Genomic DNA, 17,359 nt, shown 5'->3' with positions numbered 1-17,359 from the left:
GAAGTGAGAAGGCTTAGCTAACAGAAGAAATGTGAACTTATCAAATAGGCTAGAGTAGAACCTTGGGGATTTTTGATTAAGTGAATTAACTAGATTTTAGAAAGGTAATGAGGCAGTCATATGCAAGGAAGGTCTCAAAGTCTGGAGAAAAGAAATCAAGCAGTACTTTGAGAAGTGGTTGAGGTTTATGGGAATGGAGAGAATTACACTATTGAGAGATGTTAAAAATAATGAAGGGGGTTCCACCATGTGAAATTGTGTTTCTCATTTGAATCTGAGAAACAAATGAGCAGAGGCTGGAGATAATTATGTCTAAAAGACAGTAGGGTACAGGGAGCATAAAGGCCAGGGAGAAAGGGAACTGCAGGAATTAGTGCTGAGAAGCAGGAGTTTAGTGGAGGAAGGAGGAGATCCAGTCCCAGATACAAATAAGTCTTTTCCCTCTCCGAAGCATGGCAGTCAGCCCTGCAGGAACCAGGATAAGAGAAAAGGCCATCATACCTGCCAGTCTTCCTGAAATACAGAAATGACATCACGGCTGCTAAAATGGATTAAGGCCAGGAAGAAGTCCTGCTCTTGAATGAGCTGTCATGGAAAGAAAAGAAAAGAAAAGAAGGAATGAAGGTGATGTTATTTTACATGGGGGAGCCTCAGGAACAAGCATGTAACATGAGGTACCCTAGAATTGTTTCTTCAAGGACTACATTATTTCTGTTGGAAAATTGATGGGAGATGATGATATTCTTGCAGTTTTTTTTCCCTCTCACCATGTTTCTAGGTTGGTGATCGGTCCTTTGTCAATTCTCTACTGCACTCAGATATTTTGGAAGGCTTTTGGAGATGAGAAAGGCTGATTGCTATTTTCTATGTCATTAGAACTTGCCACCTTTGCACCTTTTAATGGTTGCATCTTTCTCTCAGTGTCTCTGTTGTGGCAGCCATCAGTGAGACCCTGCCCGGTCTCCATGGCAAGGACCTGATTGACAGAAGGCCCAGGTCAGTGCATTTCAAATTCACCACCTCCTTTGCACAGAAAGCTACTTTCCCACAGGCTCCCAGCAAGGGTGTGAAAGCAAGCCTAGTTCTCTGAGGCTCTCTTTAACTCTAATGGGTGACTGGTTGGAGGACTCCCCATCAGCCTTGCAAAAACTCTTAGAACTGCATTGGTACCTAAAACTTCTTTCTCTTTCTTTTTCACAGGATTCAGCTCTGCATAGTGGTCTGTGGGTTCTCCCATGCTACCTTCATGCCTGCCCCACATTCCCTCACAGGTGTCTTGCGTGATCAATTATCTTGTATGTCTAATCCCATCTTGGATGCAGCCCAGTTGGTAAAAACTAACATACCAGGCTTGATTCTTTGCACTTAGCTTTTTATCTTTCTCTGCCACAAGCAGTCAGTAACCATGTCCTAGTGTTTTATGTGTTACCTCTTTTTCCATATACATATGGAAAAAGGTAGGTACAGTACGTACTTTATATACTTTAGCTGTATGTCATTTAATCCACACAATAACCCTGTCAGGTAGACATTATTTCCATTTTGCCGATGAAAAGACAGAAACTTAGAGTGGTGTAAAAACTTTCCAGGTGTCATATGGCTAGTGACAGGTGGATCTGAGATTTGATTCTAGGACTGTTTGACCTCAAGGCTAATGATGATGGTAGTAATATAGCAGCTGACATTGGATCCTCTGTGTGTGGCATCTTGTTTCATTGACTGCATTAAACCTTTAAAAGAATGGTATGAAGAAAGCACTCTCATTGCAATTTTCAGGTGAGGAATCAGAGTTTCAGGGAAGCTGAGTCTTGTGCAAGAAATTTATAACTGTAAACTCTCACATTAAAAAAGAAGAAAGATCTCAGGTCAAGAACCTACTTTAATACTTCAGGATATGAAAGAAGAAGAAACTAATCCCAAGCACAGTGAATGAGGGAAATAATAAGGATTAGAGTGGATATACATAAAATAGAGAATGGAAAAAGAATAGAGGAAATTAATGAAACCAGAAGTTTGATTCTTCAAAATAAAATCAATAAAATTGACAACCATTAACTAGATTGACTAAGAAAAAAAGAGAAAAGTTTAAAATTACTAAAATCAGAAATGAAAATGGACTCTGAGCATGGTGGGTCATGTTTTAATCCTAGCACTTTGGGAGGTCACAGCAGAAGGATTTCTTGAGACCAGGTGTTTGGACCAGCATAGGTAACTTGGGGAGACCCTGTCTCTACAAAAAAATAAAAAACGAATTAGCTGGGCATGGTGGCATGCACCTGTAGTTCTAGCATCTTGGGAGGTTGAAGAAGGAGAATTGCCTGAGCCCAGGAAGTTGAGGCTGCAGTGAGCCATAATCACACCACTGAATTCCATCCTCGGCTGGCCTACAGAGTGAGAGCCTGTCTCTCTCTCTTCAAAAAAAAAAAAAAAAAAAAAAAAGAGAAATGGAGAAATTACTACCATTTCTAATAAAATAATGATTATGAAAGTACTATAATTTTATGCCAATAAATTGGATAAAGTAGATGAAGTAGACAAACTCTTAGAAACAAACAAAATATGAATAGAACTATAATCAGTAATACGATTGAATCAATAAAAGCATTTGATGAAATTCAATATTTTTTCATAATAAAAACATTCTAAGAATGGAAGGAAACCAACTCAATATAAAGGCAATATGTGAAAAACCCAATGCTAACATCATACTCAACGGAGAAAGACTGAAAGCTTTCCCTGTATGAGCAGGAACCAGACAAGGATGCCTGCTTTTGACACTTTTATTCAACATAGTATTGAAAGATCTAGTCAGAAAAATTAGGCAAAAATTTAAAAAAAGACATTCAAATTGGAAGGAAGAAGTAAAATTATTTCTGTTGACAGATAAGTTGAACTTATATGTAGAAAATCCTAAAGATGGAACAAACCTATTAGAATTAAGAAATAAATTCAGTAATGTTACACAATACATAATCAACATTCAAACATCAGTTGTATTTCAATACACTAACCATGAACAATCTGAAGGGAAATTAAGAAAAAAAATTTCAATTTATATTAACATCAAAAAGAATAAAATATTTAGGAATAAGTTTAACCAAAGAGGTGAAATGATTCTACCTGGAATCTACAAAATATTGCTGAAAGAAATGAAAGACGACATCAATAAATTGAAAGACATTTTGTTTTCATGAACTGGAAAACTCAATATTGTTAAGAGGACAGTGCTACCCAAAGTGAGCTGCAGATTCAATACAATTCCTATCAGAATCTCAGTGACATTTTTGCAGAAAAAGAAAAATCTGTCCTAAAATTTATATTGAATCTTATGACTCTAAATAGACACACAGTTTGAAGAGGAAGAATGAAGCTGGAGGACTCACACTTCCTGATTTCAGCATTTGCTACAAAGCCCCAGTAATCAATACAGTGTGGTACTGGCATAAAGGAGGACATAGAAATTAATGAAATATAATAGCCCAGAAAGAAATGTTTGCATATATGGCCAAATGATTTTCATCGAGTGTGCCAAGATCGTTCAATGGGGAAGGGAGAGTGTTCTCACCAAATCATATTGGGAAAGCTGGATATCCAAGGGCAAGAAGAGTGGAAACTTTACCTAACACCATGTAAAAAATTAACCCACAATAGATCAAAGATCTAAATGTAAGAGCAAAAACCATACAACTCTTAGAAGAAAAGCTTCATGATACTGGATTTCACAATGATTTCTCGGTTGTAACAACAAAATGGATAAATTGGACTTCATAAAAATCAAAACCTTTTATATAGCGAAGAACATTATCAAGAAAGTAAAAAGGCAACCCATGCAATGATAAAAATATTTGCAAATTATATGTGTGATAAGAAATTAATTTCCAGAATACATGAAAAGCTACAAGTCAACAACAGCAAACCTCCAAAAACCCAATTAAAAAATGAAGAAAGGATTAAAATAGAGTTTTCTCCAAGGAAGATATACAAAATATCCAATAAGCCCATGCAAAGTTCCTCAGGATCATGAATACTTAGAGAAATGCGAATCAAAAACCACAGTGTTATACCACCTCACACACTTTAGGATGGCTTTGATAAACAACAACGACAGCAACACAAATCAACAGGTGTTTTCAAGTAGATGGAAAAATTGGAGCTCTAGTGCATTGCTGATGGGAATGGGAAATGTTATAGCCACTGGAAAAAGTGGTGTCTCTGTTTGTCAAAAAATTAAACAATAAATTATCATTTGATCCAGCAATTCCACTTCTGGACATACTCCCCATAGAATTGAAAGAAATTTGAACAAGTATTTGTACGCTGATGTTCAGAGAAGCATTACTCACAGTAGCCAAAAAATGGAAACAACTGAAAAGTCCATTGAAAGATATGTGGATAGGCAAATGAGGTGTATCTTTACATTGAAATGTTATTCAACCTTAACAAGGAATAAAATTCCAACACATCCTTCAAAATGGATGAACCTTGAAGATATTATGCTAACTGAAATAAGCCAGATACAAAAGGATAATTATTTTAAAATTCCATTTATAAAAGATAGTTAGAATAGCCAGCTACATAGAGACAGAAAGTAGAATGGTGGGTGCTAAGGGTTAGGGGGAGAAGGAGTGAGAGATACTGTTTATTGGGTACAGAGGTTTAATATGGTAAGAGGAAAAAGTTCTGGAAATGGATAGTGTGATGGTTACACAACACTAAATTGCACACTTAGAGATAGTTAATGGTTAGTCTTATATTAGATATATATAAAGTGTCTGGTAGTCTTACCCTCTCTATAATTACACACTTTTTGGCACTGCCCCTTTCCTGCCATGCAGAGCACCAGGGGTGAATCTCCCTATTTCTGCAGCTCTGCATCAGTCACTGTCCTCCGTACTGTGTCCCAAGTGCTGTGCCCACAGCCTCATACAGCCGGTGACTTCAGAGCCAGGACGCAGCTCAGGAGTCTGCCCTGAGGCTCCCTCTCTTTTTATTTCCCTGCAGCCTGGCCCGAGGGAGGCTTGTCTTCAACTGGCAGCTGGATTTAGCCAAATTCAGGACAGGCCACCAGGGCTCATTCTGCAAACATGCTGGTCCCCCCCAGGTGGAGTCAGGCATGGCCAGTCACCAGAGGAGCCCGGAGCAGAGCAGGAAGCAGAGTCTGAGCTGCCCCTCCCTCACTCAAGGGGCTTCCTCCTCTCATTTGTGGGAAAAGCGTGAGCTTGTTTCAATGCCTCAGATGTTCCTTGTAGCTCATGGAATAGGTACAAGCAAACAAAGACGTGGCAGAAGGGGATGTGTTGGTGACAGCGAGAAGCAACTTGATCTTGAGGACTCTCCTTCTTGTCCCTCTGTGAAGCCTCTTCTACCACATAGGGCTCAGGGCTGATAAAGCCCCCTCCCTATTTTCTCAGGCCAGACACAAGGTCAGCCATGAGAAAACAGAAAAACAAGGAGAAGAGTCTGTAGAGACAAATTGGGAGGGTTCAGGAGGAGAATTTGGGATTTGCTTGTGCCCATGGGACACAGGCTGGGAATAAAAATGTTTTCCTGACTCTTCTCTGAAAGCCAGATAGACTCCACCTAAAACTCTATTGCCAAGGATGCTGGGATCCACTTACCAGTGACTTTGACTCTCATGGATATGGAGTTTCTCCCGCCAGTGGCCGAGTTACGAACAGAGCAAACATAGAGCCCGCTATGCTTTGTAGTAACTTTGGGGATAAAGAGATTCTGTCCTGATTGCTGAAACTTCCCATTAATTGTCCAAGAATACTCCGCCGGTGGGTTAGAGTCCGCAAAGCAGGACAAGTAGAGGTGTTCTCCTATATGGTAATGGGCGAGTGAAGGATGAATGCTGGGGATGTCTGGACCATCTGGAGCAAAGAGAATAAAGCCACAGGTGATGTCATCCGAGGGAAGGGGATGCTCCTGGTCTCTTAAAGGGACACAGTGACCCTCTGAGCCAAGACACACCCTCAAGTCCCAGCCAAACCCCTTCTATGTTCACTGAGCTGAAGCCTGAGGTATTCACCTGTTTCTCCCATCACAAGCTGTGGGCCCCAAGTCTCCCATGACAAGAGCGTCTCCTCCCCTTATATTCTTGGTTAAGGCTGTGACTACCCACGTTTTCCCAGGGCAGGGAGTCATGGCCAGCTCGGATGTCCAGAAGCAAAATTGTCTATACTTGGACCGGTGGGAGACTGAGAGGCCTGGCTTCTGGTCGTTTGGATTTAAGCTTGTGTCCTGGCCCACAGAGGAACAAAAGATACTCCCAGAGGACATTCACGGTGATTGGGTCACTGCGGAAGCCACCATATCTGTCCCGTATTTCACATTGATAGGGTCCTGTTTCATTTCTTGTGACACTGGGTAGAATGAGGATGCTATTTTCAATCGGTCACTTTACCCTGGGACTGACCGGGAGGCTTTGACCATTGAGCCACCACCTGTAGGTGTAATTCTCACTCTGAGGTTCACAGGTGAAGGCTAAGACATCCTTATTCTCCCTGGGGTTTAAATTGTTGGTGGTGATGTATGGCTTGGGCGGCTTCGCTGTGTGGATAACAGAGAGAAGATTGTCCTGTGTGGCACCTTTGATTCCTCCACAGGCATCCTTCAAACAGAGTGGCATCTCCCACCTCTCAGCCCACCCAACTCCTTGAAAGCCAATAGCTGGTGCGTGTGTCACAAGACAGATGCATGATTATCTAAGGACTCAAGGACTGTGAGGTAGCCTGCTCTGTCTTAGGGAAGCACAGACTTTCTCAAGTGTCAATTGAGCAGCAGTGTTGGGTCATGGAAAGACATGTCAGTGGGAGTCACAGCCCCTGGCACCCCTCCCAGTCCCTCCTTCGTCAGTTGACTGGCTGGCTCACCTTGGGTTCCTTACCTGGAACGTGCAACTTCTGGGCCCTTTCCAAATTCCATCCTACTTTTCCCCCCTAGATGTGATTTCTCTGCAGCTTCCATTTCCAAGGACATTTTAGAGATGAGTAATAATGGGACTTCCCATTGTCCTGAAACCCTGAAGATACTGAGCAGCCTGGCCTGGGACTGGATGTTTCAGCAGAAATAACACAGGGGAGACCAGAGTCAAGCCTGGAGGTCAGTTCAGTCATCAGGCAGTGGAGGCACAATGTGGGGCAGTTTTTTGCAGGTGTTTCATGATGAGTTACTTGAACCAGTGACTCTAAAGATAGAGCAGAGTGCAAGGAATGATCTAGAAAGAGTGAAGGGGACAGGCAAGAGCTGGTGGCTTTGGAGCAGAACCGTGTTCCCTGTCCTGGGTTCTTTAAGTTTCTCGTCGTTCTGCAGAGGGCAGGTGAGGACCACGTGGATCTTTCCAGAAATACATGTGGACATTTGCAAATGCAGGACTGACTGGTGGAAAGGGTGGGAATGAACTGCTGGAAATCTGGTCCTCATGGGCCATGTGTGTTTGATGGATGTGAGACAAACTTGGAGAGAAGTTTTTCAAATATTTTCTTTCATTGGACATTCTACTCTCTGAATCCGTGGGTTCGACTACTCTAGGGACTTCACGTAAGTGGATTCCAGAGTGAATATGAGAAGAGACTGCTGGTTGCCAGGAGCTGGGAGTGTGGAGAATCAGAAGTTGTTCATGGCTGTGCAGTTTCAGTTATGCAAGGTTGGGAGGTTCTAGAGATCTGCTGTACAGCTTGATGCCTATAGTTCACACAGATTATTTCTTCTGCATAAGACTTAGGACAAAAAGTGTTTTGGATTTCTGACATTTTTTGATTCTGAAATATTTGTAATATACTTACTGGTTTAGTATCCCAAATCTGAAAGATTCAAAATCTTAAATGCTTCAGTGAGCATTTCTTTTCAGCATCAGATTAGTAGGCAATAGTGGGAGGTGATAAGCCAAATATATTCTTGCTCTTTTTTTTTTCTTTCACCACGTTTCTAGCTTGGTGATTAGTTTTCGTTCAGTTGCGTACTGGCCATGGTGCACTCGTATATTTTTGAAGGCTTTGGGATGTGAGAAAGGCTGATTGCTATTTTCTATGTCATCAGGACTTTCCACCTTTTCGTAGTTGCATCTTTTTGTCAGTGTTTCTCTTGTGGAAGTCATTAATAAGAGCCTGTCAGTTCAGATTTAGGACAGAGTTTTCTAATTCTGCAAAAAAAGTTACTGGGATTCTGGCAGGAGTTGCACTGAATTTGCAACTCACTTTGGGTATTATTGTCTTTCTCACAATATTGACTCTTCCAATCCATGAAAATGAAATGTCTTTCCATATATTGATATCGTCTTTAATTTCTTTCAGCAATGTTTTGTAGTTTTCAGGGATAATCATTTGACCTTTTTGGTTAAACTTATTCCAAAATATTATATTCCTTTTGATGTTAATGTGAATTGAAATTCTTTCCTTAATTTCCTTTGAGATTGTTCATTGTTAGTATATAGTCTAAAGAATGATCTAGAAAGAGTGAAGGGGACAGGCAAAAGCTGGTGGTTTTGGAGCAGAAACATATTCACTGTCCTGGGTTTTGATTTTCCCTCTCCCTTTGTAGAGAGCAGGTGGCTTTTCCCTGATAGCTAGATAGACTGCAGTGGAAAACATATTGCCAATGCTCCAGGGATCCACTTACGAGGGACTAAGATCCTGTTGATTATGAGATTTGTTATACCAGTGGCTGAGTTATGGATGAAACAGACATAGACCCCTCTGTATGTTTTAGTGATTTGGGGGATAAAGAACACTTGTGATGATTGCTGGAACTTCCCATCAATCAGCCAAGAATGCTCTGACAGTGGGTGAGAGTCTGTGAGGCAGGAAAGCTTGGGGACTTCCCCTGTATGGTAATAGGTGTATGAGGAAGAAATGGTGGGGGCATCCAGACCATCTGGAGCAAAGAGAATAAAGTCAGAGGTGATATTGTCAGAGGGAAGGGAAACTCCTGGTCTGTGGAAGGGCCACAGTGACCCTGTGAGCCAAGTCGCAACACTGAAGTCCCAGCCAAATCCCCACTGTGTTCACTGATCTGGTGCCTGAGACATTCACCTGTTTCTCCGATGACAAGCTGTGGACCCTGAGTCTCCCATGACAGGAGCAGCCTCTTTTCTCCTATTGTTGATCAAGCCTAGGCCTACTCTGGTTTGCCTGGGGCAGAAAGACATGGCCAGCTTTGATGTCCAGGGGTAAAGGTCTCTGTACTTGGACCTGAGAGGGACTGAGAGGCCTGGCCTCTGGCCATGTGTATTTGGGATGGCAGCCTGGCTCCCAGAGGAACAGAAGATACTCACAGAGGACATTCAGGGTGACTGGGTCACTGCGGCTGGCGCTCACTGGGTTCCGTATTTCACATTCATAGGGTCCTGCAATATCCCTTGTGACACCAAATATAAAGAGGGTCCTGTTACTTCTGGACAGCTGCAACCTGTAATTCATAGGGAGGCTCTGACCATTCATCCACCACAGGTAGCTTGCGTCCGGAGTCTCAGGATCACAGGTTAATCTGACAGACTCTGTGGCCTCGCTGGGGTTTAAGTTGCTGCTAGATATGGAGGGCTTGGGAGTCTCCACTGTGCAGAAAACAGAGAGAAGATTGCCCTGTGTGGCACCTTTGCTTCCTCCAAAGGCATTTTTTAATCAGAGTTGGCATTTCCCACCTCTCAGCCCACCCAAGTCCTTAAAATCCCATGGCAGGTGTGTGTTTTACAAGACAGATGCATGACAATCTGAGGACTCAGAGATCGTGAGGCTGCCTGCTTTATGGGGCAGAAGTATAGACTTTCTTAAGTGTAAATTGAGCAGCAGCATTGGGTCATGGAAAGACACAGGACCAGCAGTCACAGCCCCTGGTGCCTCTGTGAGTCCCTCCGTCTCCAACTGCCTGCCTGGCCCACCTTTTGGTCCTCACTTGGAGCATGCAGTTCTGGAATCTTCCTAGTTTCAGTCTTACTTTGCCCCCCGAGGTATGTTTTCTCTGCAGCTTCCCTTTCCAAGGACATCCTAGAGATGGATGATGGAACTTCCCATTGTCCTTAAACCCTTCAGGTACTGGAAAGCCTGGCCTGGGACTGGGTACTTCAGCAGAAATAACACAAGGGAGACCAGAGTCAAGCCTGGAGGTCAGTTCAGTCATCAGGCAGCGGAGCCACAAGGTGGGGCAGTTTTCCCAGGTGTCTCATAGTGACTTACTTGAGCCAGTGACCTCTAAAGATAGAGGAGAGTCCAAGGAATGCCTTACAAAGAGTGAAGGGGACAGACAAGAGCTGATAGCTTTGGACCAAGACCATGTTCCTTGTTCTGGGTCCATGATGCTCCCTTCCTCCTTTAGAGGGCAGGTGAGGACCATGTGGGTCTTTCTAGAAATACATGAGGATGTTTGCAAATGCAGAACTGAGTGGTGGAAAGGGCGAACATGAACTGATGATGGAAGTCTGGCCCTCATGGACCATATGTGTTTGGTGGGTATTAGACTAATATTTGGGAAGAAGTCTTGCAGATACTTTCTCTCATTAGACATTCTACTCTCTGATTCTGAGTTTGACTACTCTATGCACCTCATATCAGTGGATTCCAGAGTGAATCAGAGAGTAGAATAGAAGTCTCCAGGAGCTGGGATCAGGGGAATAGGGCGTTGTTCCGTGGGTGTGCGGTTTCAGTTATGCAGGATGAGGAGGTTCTAGAGATCTCCTGTGCAGCCTCATGCCTATAGTTCATACAGATAAGGTGCTCCTTATGCAGAAAGATTCAAACCAAGTGTTTTGGATTTCTATTGTTTTTTTTTTTTTTGAATATTTGCAGTATATGTACTGGTTTAGCATCCCAAATCTGAAAAAGTTAAAATCCAAAATGCACCAGTGAGCACTTCTTTTTAGCATCACATCAGTGGGCAGAAGTGTTGAGTTTTGGAGCATTTCAGATTTTAGATTTCTGGATTTGGGAGCTCAACTTGTAATACTGGAATTTTCCCATAAAAAATTGTCCGGGGTTTAGACCTCATGTTATGTTCTGACTCTAGTAACAACAAAAAAAAATTTAGAGGAAACATTAAAATGTTTTCACGAGTGGAAATTTTTACTGATGGTCCAAATATCTAAGATCAATTGCTGGTAGTAGTATTTCTCTTGAGACCAAAATAAGGTTTAGGTGTGCCATGAATTCCAGCAGGATCACATGATGCTCAAAGAAAGATGCCAAAGGTGATTTGAAATTAGCAACTCCTTAGGTAGAGAGAGTCCCGTTAAAAGGACAGAACTGGTCAGTGCGTCAATTACATAAAGAGAGGAATGATGCCAAATTAAAAGAAGCGATGTGTGTTATGTTAGTAAATATAGAAAGAACTCCCTGCTTCTAATTTCTGTGCAGAGTTAGGAAAAATGGGGAGGACCCCAAAACAGGTATGTGAAATGCTTTCTTCATTTTCTCTTAAGCTCAGGATACACCCCTAGAGTTTAAGTTTGTGTGAATTAGGAAGAGTCTAAGTGAGATGCCAATGTCTCGTGTGTCTCCCCACACGAACTCCAAGTTATGAAAACGGCATCAGCATGAGGAAACAGTTGTATGTGGCACAGGTAGTAAAACCATCAGATAGCGCCCACCTGGCCACATCCAACTGGCCCCCAAAACCACCAGTATTCCCATTACGTGTATGTTACAGCCTTTGTAGTTGTCCCACAACTACAAAATTTAAAAATTGCTATTGTCAAAACAAAATATTAAATATGAAGTTGAATATGTTGTTCTACTTTTTTTTCCCCACTCTTTTTGAACTTTCCTGTTTCAGTTTTGGAAGTTTCTATTGACACATCCTCAAGCTAGGGATTCTTTCCTCAGCTGTGTGCAGTCTACCAGTAAGCATCAAAAGCATTCTTCATTTCTCTAATAGCAATTTTTTTTTTTCTGAGACAGAGTCTCGCTCTGTCACCCAGGCTGGAGTGCAGTGGCACGATCTCATCTCACTGCAAGCTCCGCCTCCCGGGTTCATGCCATTCTCCTGCCTAGGCCTCCCAAGTAGCTGGGATTACAGGCACCCGCCACCACACCTGGCTAATTTTCTGTATTTTTAGTAGAGATGGGGATTCACCATGTTAGCCAGGATGGTCTCAATCTCCTGACCTTGTGCCCGCCTCAGCCTCCTAATGTGCTGGGATTATAGGGGTGAGCCACTGTGCCCAGCCATCTCTGAGGGATTTTAGCGAGTTGTTGACTTTTGAGTTTGTTCAGCTTTTTACTTAGTATTAGAACCGAGTGACAAATTTCGAGGTTGTTATATGCCTGACAGGAAGCCAGAAGTCTCTAGGAAGTGACCAGAGAATGTGAGCTCCATAGCAGGTTGAGGATGGAGTCACGAGTGAAACGGGTGAAATGAGCCCATGGGCTTTGGGGACTGCAGGCTTGTCTAGCCTCTGACACCTTGGTGAGTCGCTGCAAAGATTACAACAGTGACAGCAAACTAGCATGGCCGACTCCATCTGCCATCTAGTCTCAGGCTGGCTGTCCTCACTCATTCCTGGGCATAGGCCAGGCTAACCTTGGGAGGAATTTAGTTTATGGTTTAACTTTGAAGCAGGAATGAGAATAGTTCCTCCATAAAACTAACACCCTTACTTTGCCCAGGGACTGCCTTTGTAAAACTCGTGAAAGACCATGAGATTAAGATGATAGGAGGGAACTGAATTCTGCTAAAATATAGGCACAGTTTCTATAATCCCTGACTGCTCAATTGTCATTTGGCCAGAGTTTACAAAATTTGTAACTAATTGCTCCTGTAGATAACATCACTGTTGTAGAACGTGAGATTGGTCTTTTGAGATGTTTCTCATTCTTTTGCATTCTGGCAACCGGCTGACCTAATCCATACCTATGATTAATGGCTCAGCCAGTCATGTGGTCCCTACCTAGAGGCGGATTCAAGCACAAACAGATCATTTCCCTCCGCCCGCATGATTCCATCACCAAACAATCAGCAGTACACATTTTTTAGTCCTGTGCCCCTGAAACTATCTTTGAAATTCTCTAACCCCTGCTCCACCGGGGAGGCTGATTTGAGGAATAATAATCCTCCGTCCTCCTGTTTGACAGACTTGGAGTCGTTGAGGCAGGTGATTTGGTTCTGGGGTATAGACTAATCAGCTGACCATTTGCTCTCACTCCTCTGAGATTTGGATGCCTAAGAAGAGAGAATTTGGCCCAATAAATGACTATGTGGTCATTGGAACCCAGTAAGCCCTCACTTCTGGTGGAGGAGAGGATGGGCCTGTGGCTGCAGACAGACCTCATGTGACCCTGATCTCCCCTTTGTGTTTGTGTGACTCTGATTCAGTGACTGTGCCTTCCTGTGCCTCAGTTTTCTCTCAATCAAATAAGATAAATGGCAAGTGGACTGTGGCTTTTCATGCTATCTGTAAATACATTTTAAATTATTCACAGTCACCTGACCTAATGCTTGGCACAGTGGAGGTGTTCACACAAACAGCATTTATTATTCATTTGCTTCCATGAGAAAGCACCTTTAGGTCAGATCCCTGTCGACAAGCTGCTACCAGGTACATCTTCTCTCTTCTGTTTCTGCTTCTGGAGACATTAGACGTTCTACGGACTGTCCTAAGCCTCCCAAGGCAGTTTGCTGATGGTCTACAAAGCTTGTCTTTCTGTCCTCTCCACTGTGAGTCTCAGGTGAAGAAAAGTCTGTCCGTGCCCTGATGAGGCTCTGAGGGCTGAGCCCTGGCTGGTGAGCAGCTCCAGGAGACACCGTCCTCAGACAGCTGGTAAATCCTTGGTCCCAGTAAGCCCTGCCCAAGAATCCACAACCCAGCCCTGGCACAGGCTTCTCAGCTTTATCTGGAGTAAGGATTTAGGGACAGGGGTCTGGGGTTGAGGCTTCTAGGACTGAGCTTCTCTGAGAGTATCTCAGGGGGACCCTCAGGCCATTCTCTACTCAGTTCTCCAGGGTCTTTCTCAGGGTGAAATTTATGAAGAGGGCATGAGGAGCTTGGCTGAGACTGATCTCCTGCTGCTGAGTCCCCCCATCAGACTGTCCTTCCTCTGCAGCAAGTGTCTGCAGGGTCTGGATGTGGGAAAGGAATTCTGATCTGTTGAAATTTGTCTCCTCTGTGTATGTCCTGCACTAAATGCCCAAACCCCAGCATGGGATGTAATACAGAGAGGGACACAGGCACAGTCTAGGCCTGACAATCCTGTGTGTGTGAAGTAGAACTGACCCCTGCCCCCCAACACCCAGGGATCATGTGGAATCACTCACGGTATAAGGTGATGGTGAAATTTCCAGTTGCTCCTCTAGTCTCATCACCTTGCTTTATGATGTGTAAGGTGTAGGGTCCTGTGTCCTCCCGCGTGACATTCTGGATCAGCAGGGATGCGTTGGAATATACTGTTTCTCGTCCAGTGTATGCAGGCCCAGATATAATTATGTCATTGTCTACTACATATGATGTAATGTAATGGTAGAGGTCCGTCGTTTGCCCTTTGTACCAGGTGTAGCCAGTAAGATTCTGGGGCAAATTGTGGACAAGTAGAAGAACATCCTTCCCCGCGGAAAGTTTGGGTGGCTGGGCTTCAATAGTGACTTGGGCAGTGGTGGGCGGGTTCCAGAAGTTTAAAAGTGATGCTAGGAGGTAGAGAGAGCATCAGTTAATATTGAGACCTATGTATTGGGGTGAAAAGGTGGGGCCCTGGGTCGTGAGATGGTCTCTTCAATCCTCAGCCTTGAAGACACAGACACACACACACACACAAACACAGACATGCGCACAATAAGGGCATGTGTGTTTGTGTGTTTGTATGCTTGTGTGTCCTACTGTCCTACTAGGGCAAGGTCAGCAACATGACCCCCACTCCTTCAACACTTCTGACCTTGGCATTTTTCTGTTTGGAATCCTCTTCCCTAGGGGTCCGCATGGCCCACTCCACACTGCCCTCAGGTCCTGCTCACATCAGGGCATCCTCAGACTTCTTTCCTTACACCTCCTTCAGAGACCCTGGGTCTTCCCTTTCTGATCTTTCCCTGCTCTGCTCCCTCCAGGGTTCTTGTCAACACCCGACCTCACATTCATGATCTCTTTGCATCTATGTCTTCCTCCCCATGACAGGGTGAGCTCCATGAGGACAGGGACTTTTGTGATCTTGGTTGCATCCCAGTGCCTGGAACAGGCTGCAGACTCCTGTAGATGTGAGAGTTCTCAGGGCCTTCCACGCCCTGGGTGTTTTTTTTTTTACCCCAATTGTTGATGTTTTTTGCTGAGGACAGTGTTTCATGCCCTGCTTATATTTTTATTTGAAGTGTCATCTGATATAGGTGTTATTATCATTTTTCAAAATGTGGTGGCCCGTGATGATTAATCAGGAAAACAGAACACTTAAGATTTTCCTACTTCTTACCAATTCTGGCTCAATGTGGCTATCCTGTTTTGACCCCTGTCCCTCTCTGGCGTATTTTCCCCTATCCAAGCTCCAACAGAGCCTTCTTTCCTTTTTTTCTTTTCTCTTTTTTTCCTTTTTTTTTTGAGATGGAGTCTTGTACTGTCGCCCAGGCTGGCGTGCAGTGGTGCTATCTCGGCTCTCTGCAACTTCTGCCTCCTGGGTTCACGTGATTCTCCTGCCTCAGCCTCCCGAGTAGCTAGGATTACAGGGGCACACCACCATACCTGGTTAATTTTTTGTATTTTTAGTAGAGACAGGGCTTCACTGTGTTGGCCAGACTGATCTTGAACTCCTGATTTTGTGATCCACCCACCTCAGCCTCCCAAAGTCTTGGCTTCTTTTATTTTTTAGACCCCCATCCTCTCCAGGAGACCCCATCCAGTGACTCTGCTTCCTCCTCCTGTCCTCTCCCAGGAAGTTCTCTCCTCACCTGTGAGCAGGAGCCCCTTCCAGGTGATGCGCTGTGTGGATGGAGGGGCTGAGAGGGACCCCATGGTCTCTGCTGCCTGTGTGTTCTCCTCCGTGGAGATGAGCCTAGGATCCAGAAGCTTCCTGAGCACGGCTGTCAGCTGTGCTGTCCTTCCTCCTTCTGCGCTGAGCCTCTTCCCGGGGCAGGAGCACTTCTCAAGCTCATGGGCGGGGTCAGGCCCAGGACACCTCTCTGTCCCCTCCTCTCTCAGTCCTGCCTCCTGGTCCCTCCTTCTGTTTTTCCTTTTGTCTATGTTTCAGGTCCCTGGGAATTGTGGAGGCCTCTGCCTTTTTCAGTAGTGATACTTTCACCAAACCTCAACACACACTTTGTGCAGACACACACACACAAACACACAGAAGAGACACACACAGACCCACACAGCCACACACATACCCTGCACAGTCCTGGGCCTCAGCCACCTGCTGTCCCCTTGGCTCTGGATCGGGGTGCACATTCCCGCCCTTTGCCCTCTTTTTTCCCCATCTGGCCCTCCCCTTCAGTGCAGGAGGGTGGAGCTGCACCAGGTCCCTATCACAGTGACGCCCCATTATGCTGTGGATGAGCTGTGTGTTGCCTGGTGAGAGGGACCCTTACTTTCTCTAATCGTGTCTAGCTTGGCTACAGCTTCCAAAGATGGACATTCAGGACCTGGGTGTCCCAGAGGAAACTGTCCTTCCTGGAGGTGTGCAGGGTGAATCTCTCATGCCTCTTGGGAGGAGAGGCCTGTGCTGGTTGCTCAGTGGGGGCTGTGAGTCCCGTAGTCAAAGGGACAGTTCTCAGTCACTCTATGGGTCCCTGGGGTCTGGTGGCTAAGCTGGAGCTCAGGGTCTCTCATGTTCTTCCTGACCATCTTTGAGGTCCTCTCTTCTCTGCCCAGCTGATTGTCCTGTGGTCACCACACCTTCCCCATGGTGGTGCAGGAGGAAGTGGGGATTTACCCCGGAACCCGGTGGTACATGGCTCATTGAGACACAGGACGGGGAGCCTGGGACAGAGCAGGGGTTCAGAGCTGGAAAGATTCATCCCGACTTACTCCGTGGACATGATGGGGTAAGCCCTCCATGTGCTGACATACCCAGGCGTCAGTCCTGAGGGTTCTGACCTGGCCAAGCTGCTGTCTGTAGCGGAGGAACAGGCAGTGGCCAGAGAGCCTGTCTGGAGGGACATTGCTCACACCCGAGAGGGCGGGTGGGGGTGAGTTGTGTTCTGGGAGCAAAGAGCAATAACACCCCCCTTCTCCCCACAAGCACACAGGAGAGGTCTGTCTTCCCAAGGGACAGCTGGGGGTAGGTGGCCACATCCCGGATGGTGCCTGTGTGTGACCATCAGACGCGCTCTGAGCCCCCCGGGTGCAGCGGGCAGGCAGGTCACAGGGTGCCTGTCTGATTCCCGGGGAGGCTGTGGGCCCTCAGGCAGCCGCTGTTCTGTGTCAGCGCTAGGTTTGGCCGGGGATGCCCCATAGAACAGG

At 45.0% G+C, this 17,359-nt stretch overlaps 1 pseudogene; it reads right to left on the bottom strand.

Annotated features, from left to right (window-relative positions):
- Positions 1 to 941: 941 nt before the first annotated feature.
- LOC129466522 (pregnancy-specific beta-1-glycoprotein 7-like) lies at positions 942 to 15,966 on the bottom strand (annotated as a pseudogene).
- Between the last annotated feature and the right edge of the window lie 1,393 nt (positions 15,967 to 17,359).

This window comes from Symphalangus syndactylus, chromosome 17 (assembly GCF_028878055.3).
Source record: "Symphalangus syndactylus isolate Jambi chromosome 17, NHGRI_mSymSyn1-v2.1_pri, whole genome shotgun sequence".
NCBI lineage: Eukaryota > Metazoa > Chordata > Mammalia > Primates > Hylobatidae > Symphalangus > Symphalangus syndactylus.
Note: the sequence above shows the minus strand (reverse complement) of the source record. Positions and strands in the feature narration are given on the sequence as shown.